Source organism: Adiantum capillus-veneris, chromosome 10 (assembly GCF_014529385.1).
Source record: "Adiantum capillus-veneris isolate H3 chromosome 10, ASM1452938v2, whole genome shotgun sequence".
Taxonomy (NCBI): Eukaryota; Viridiplantae; Streptophyta; class Polypodiopsida; order Polypodiales; family Pteridaceae; genus Adiantum; species Adiantum capillus-veneris.
In genome coordinates this window covers 82,362,788-82,369,143 of record NC_140940.1, presented here as the reverse complement: position 1 = coordinate 82,369,143, position 6,356 = coordinate 82,362,788, and positions in this window count along the sequence as shown.

Here is a 6,356-nt window from a genome sequence, read left to right as displayed (position 1 = left end):
TCTTGGAAAACAACAAACAACTCACATCTAACTCAAGCTACACTCAAGTGACTGAAATCACCAAAAGCCAATCGCTCATCGACAACCAAATCACATCCGTTACAACTTCAAGTGACATCCAAACTAAGTGAAACTTCTAGGACATGTTTATAAGACCTAAGCACACATGCTTAAGGTCTCAAATCACACTTTAGGTGAAGTGCAAAAATTGCGATTATTAACAACAGTGGATTTTTGACCTAGTCGTTTTCGACCCAGAATACATCTAAATGCTTAACAATGATGTCCCAATACCCCGCCTATGCTTAGTTTTTTATTTTGAAGCATAAATTCCTACTTATAATGAGATTAGGCCGCGGATAGAGGCCGCGAATCGACGATGCCAAAAGCTACGAAATGCTGTGAAATGCTTACGTCAATGCGTAGAGCTCTTACCTACGGTTGCAATGCAACAGACATGACTGCAATGTGACAACTGGGGAGGGAGTAGGAAGCGCGAGAAGGAGAGAAGTGAGCGTCGTTAGCTCACGCTGTGTTTTTCATTACCCAAACCTTGAAAATAACTTACAAAAATTGGCTTTTATACCTTAGCCAAGGTTTTTGGTGGTCAAAACTAATAATCTGGGAGCGGGAGCTCTAACTAAAGATAGGTAAAGACAAGTTGATACAATCTGGAAGCTTGTAGCCTTGGTTTATCAATTACGAGGTTTATCAGGAAAATAAGAGTTACAATATTATTCCTGATTCATCAAAATAATAAATGTTTTTAGAATGAGAGCTCCAAAAAATGGTATCCGGGGTAGCTTGCTACTAACATGAGAGATCTCCTTATTTTTGTTATTCTTATCCTCATATGCCTTGCGATGCAGATTTTGTAGCTTAATAGTGTGATCTTCACATACAAAACATTTGTATCCCTCAAATAAATCTAGCTATTATCAAAGATAATCTTTTGTTTGGTCTCATCCACGGCTGGTTCCACTACAAATGTTGGTTCCAATACAAATGTAGCTATTGTTGAGTCCTCTGTGAAAGGAGACTGTGATGTTGATGTTGATGCAGAATGGGCTTTTAGTGCAAAGTGCACTTATGATCCTTATGTCCATGATGCATGCATGTCAGTTGCTGCAGATTCACATGTACGGTATTTTGACAGTGGTGCTCCAAAGCACATCACCTCACATCGTGATTTGTTTACCTCTCTTGAGTCTGTCCCTCATGGGAATCCAGTCATTTGTGCCAACAATGCCTCTTATCCGGTTCAAGGAGTTGGAAAGATTGTGCTTACTGCTGAAAATGGAAGTTCTTTCACACTTGTTGATGCATTTATGTACCTGGGATCAATAAGAATCGTTTGTTTGTATTTGCACTTGCTAGACTTGGTCTTGTAGTTAAATTTGGGGATGACAGATGTACAGTACATGATCTCAGTTTTGGTGATGAAATTGTTGCATCTGGCATTTTATGCCATGGGCTGTATAAACTCACTTTGTACAACAAGTGTGGGTAAAATTTTGCAAATGTAGTTGTGGATTTCAAGGCTATTTTAGATGAAAAAACTTTGGCATGGACAGTTTGGGCATCTAAATTTGCTACGTTTGCAAAAATATGATATAGTTGCTTCTTTGCCACCTCTTGAAGCACCTGTCAAACATGTTTGTGAAGGCTGTATTTTGGGTAAGATGCAACATTCGAAGTTTCTAAAGGATGGTTCAATTAGGGCCACATGCAGGTTGCAACTTGTGCATAGTGATGTTTGTGGGCCCGTGCAAACTCCATCCTTGGGAAATTACCTTTACTTCGTGACTTTCATTGATAATTACTCCAGGCATGCATGTGTGTATCCTCTTAAGGCGAAGTCCGAAATGTTTTTGTGCTTCAAGCAATTTCTGACTATGGCTAAAAATGTCTCGAAATGTACTATGGGCACCCTCTGTTCCGATTGAGGGGGGGAGTATATGTCTCATGAATTTAATGCATTTATGGCTAGTCGTGGGATAAAACACCAATGTACAGTTCCGTATACACCTCAGTAAAATGGTGTAGCTGATAGTAAAAACAAGTCTCTTACGGAAATGGCAAGTTGTATGGTTCAAAAGTCAAGCTTTACCACATTCGTTTTGGCTTGAGGCTATTATGTTTACCACTTATGTAGTTAACATGTGTCCTACGAAAGCCTTGCAGTCTAAGACTCCATATGAAGCGTGGCATGATAGAAAGTCTTCTATTGAGCACATGAGTGTTTTTGGATGTTTGGCATATGCTTTGGTGCCACAAATGCAGCACAGAAAATTGGATGATAAGGCTATCAAATATATTTTTGTTGGTTAAAGTTTTGAAAGCAAAGGTTACAGGTTGTATCATCCGTAGACAAAGCATATCTTGGTCTCACAGGATGTTGTGTTTGTGAAAGATTCTGTTCAGCCCTTGCTGTCATGTACTAGAGACAATAATGTAAGCTCATAGGACATTTATGACACTTTTTTGCCTCTTTTCAGTGGTGGAAGTTCATATGTCAATTCCAATGAGGCAAATGTATAGCCTATGTGGATTTCTAAAAATGTTGTAGATTAGCCTATTAGTAATGCAGATGTACATGATGTACTTGATGAGGAAAGGCCTGAGAATGAGCAGGTTAGCGATATGCCAAAATGGCTGGTGCATACTTTGCATGACAATAAATTGGATGCACCTTTGTCTATCGTACTCGTTCAGGTTCTTGCCATGTATCTTATGCATCAGATTGTTATGCTTTGACTGTGTCTAGTTAATGCGATGTTGAGGAACCTCTGTCTTTTGATGAAGCACAAAATACAAAAAATTGGATGGTTGCCATGCAATTAGAATATGATGCACTTATAGAAAATGAGTCTTACCATACAACGAGCTAACTTTACCGAGAGAACTATAAAACCGAGTGAGACTAACTTACAAATAATGTGTGAGAGAGAGAGAGAGAGAGAGAGAGAGAGAGAGAGAGAGAGAGAGAGAGAGAGAGAGAGAGTTCTAAACAATTTCTACACAAGATAAGGACAAAATAAAGAACCTACAAGATAACTACAACGAACATAAAGTAACATCATTTCTTAAAAACATTATTGTATTGCAAGATTGGACTGCATCGGATACAAAATGGCATACAACAAGAGAAAAAGTGAGAGAGTTATAAACAATTTCTGCACGCATGAAATTTCCAAAAATAAGGACAATACAAGAATGCTACAATGAACATAAAAAAACATCATTTCAACAAAAAACATTGTCTCTTAATTTCAACAAACTTTTATGATGACGAATCACACTCATCATCAATTAAGACACGTCTTTCATGTGGCTTGTCGAGAGGATGCATATCGTATCTTGGATCTCGCACCATCCTTCTTGCTTGTGCTTCAATGTATACCGGCAAGGAACTTCAATGAAACAAAAATTAATTCATCAATGATCATCCCAATAGAAATGACCACAAAAATACACACAACTACATCAACAACCTACTATGTTGTCATACCATGGTAGGTAAATATACTAGTCTCCTAAAACCCAAAAGAGATAAAAATTAAGGAAACAAATGTATGTAGTATGAAGTATGTCCGTGTGCATTGAATCATGTTTGAGTTGTGAGAGTTTGCATCATTGACCTATTGATATGGTTGTTTGAAGTTGCAAATCCATCCAAATATCCATGAAACTCTACAAATTTGTAATCATTAGATTACTTTTGGGAGATTTTCTTGAATTTTTTTTTTTAATCAGTTGATATTTTTCTAAATTAAGTTCATATACTATGCATATTTTTTGAAAGATATCTCCGTTACGGTGCCTTCCATGCCATTTATTGCACTTGATTTTTTCTCAATTCTTAAAAGACCCTCAAGTGACCCCAATATTCCTCTAATGATTCAATGATTTTTGGCCACTGAAATTGTTCTCGGTATACCATGTGCTTGAAATGGTCTAGAAAAATGGATTTGACCAGAACCTACGGACTCTATTGCAACACATAATTGAGGAAATAGGTGCCAATGTTAGTCCTAGAGACTCATAATCTCATGTGGAATATGTCTCATATATTGATATCAATAAATGTGACATCCATCAAGTAAAAGAAGTACCTGTGTATGGACATAGCTAGAAATACTCAACAAAATGAGTGAGGGATCCTCATGAACCTTGCTCCACATTGGCTAAACCAAACTCCGGCATGAGTTCCTAAACCATGTTGTACACATTGTGACTAACAACATGTACCGAAAAATGATCTATAAAACTTAAACTACTTAAGAACTTAAACAAATGCATCACGAGACCTCAAACCTCTTTCTAATTGTGTGTGTGTGTGTGTGTGTGTGTAGGTCAATATATGCACATATCAATATATTATCACAAATCTATAACTATTTAACACAATCATAGCATAAAATGTTTATGTGTGTGTGTATGAGAGAGAGAGAGAGAGAGAGAGAGAGAGAGAGAGAGATCATGAGAGAAGCATAAGGGTGGGTGCAGGTCCGAGAAGAAGAAGAGTAGAGAGTGCGTGGGAGAGGGATCAAAGGGAAAAGGGTAAGATCTAATTGATGCTTAACTTTGATAGGGTATTAGTATTATCGTCAGTATTTGTGATGGTATAACCTTTGATATAGACATCCCTATAAGCATCAAAAAGTCAAAATTTTTACCATCAATATATATGCCGATATAAACGTCGAAAACTTTTTTTTTTGTGCAAAGAAAACTTCTTTCTCTCCATTTCATTTTTCATCGAATATACTGGCATCGTGGCTCAAACGTCGATAATCAAAACATCAGTCTCTGATGACCTCTTGTAGTGTATGTAACTTGTAGGAGTTCATACTTTGTGTGCCCACAATGTGAGCACTCAATTAGCACATGAGGAGGCAGCATGCAATTGTTATAAATATGTGTAGTGAACATTCACTATCGAAAGTCTATTCGGCTACATCTATCGTGTCCGTATGTATATGAAGGCTATGGTATTGCAGCCATGATCAACAGATAAGTGCTTATATTGTTAATTGATTTGTGTGTATACCTTAAGCTTCTATAAAACCAGCAAAAGTGTTGAATTTTTAGGGCACATATGCTTCAAATTTTGGCCCTAAACCCGGGTTAGGAAATATGTTTTTCGCGTCGTGTGAAGATGTTGAAATTGGCTTTTTTGCGACGCATTTACATGTCGAGCAGGGACTATATAAGCAACATGGCGACGTAGGCGTTAGCGTTCATGGAGAATGGTGATGACGAATTAGGGATGGAGTTGGAGGCTCATACAAGGGACGGTGGAGATCAGACCATCCTTCTTGCTTGTGCTTCAATGTATACCGGCAAGGCACTACTGTCTTCAACTATATTTTGTGTTGCTTCTAGCTAGATTTGTTATGTTTACTTTGTCTTGGAAGTGCCTGGGTACTTAGACATCTAGGATGGTACTGCCTTGGTGCTTCCCTATTATAGCACCAAATCTAGCTTTGACTAGAAGATGCCTTTGTATGTTCTTGATCTCTTTGGTGCATACAGTACCCTTGACCCTTAGGTACAGTTTTTGTAGGTAGTTTTGGTCCTTTGCTTTGTTTTGGTAGTGCCTTGGAATACACACAACTACATCAACAACCTACTATGTTGTCATACCATGGTAGGTAAATATACTAGTCTCCTAAAACCCAAAAGAGATAAAAATTAAGAAAACAAATGTATGTAGTATGAAGTATGTCCGTGTGCATTGAATCATGTTTGAGTTGTGAGAGTGTGAATCATTGACCTATTGATATGGTTGTTTAAAGTTGCAAATCCATCCAAATATCCATGAAACTCTACAAATTTGTAATCCTTAGATTACCTTTGTGAGATTTTCTTCAAAAAAAAATTTTATCAGTTGATATTTTTCTAAATTAAGTTCATATACTATGCATATTTTTTGAAAGATATCTCCGTTACGGTGCCTTCCATGCCATTTATTGCACTTGATTTTTTCTCAATTCTAAAAAGACCCTCAAGTGACCCCAATATTCCTCTAATGATTCAATGATTTTTGGCCACTGAAATTGTTCTCGGTATACCATGTGCTTGAAATGGTCTAGAAAAATGGATTTGACCAGAACCTACGGACTCTATTGCAACACATAATTGAGGAAATAGGTGCCAATGTTAGTCCTAGAGACTCATAATCTCATGTGGAATATGTCTCATATATTGATATCAATAAATGTGACATCCATCAAGTAAAAGAAGTACCTGTGTATGGACATAGCTAGAAATACTCAACAAAATGAGTGAGGGATCCTCATGAACCTTGCTCCACATTGGCTAAACCAAACTCCATGAGTTCCTAAACCATG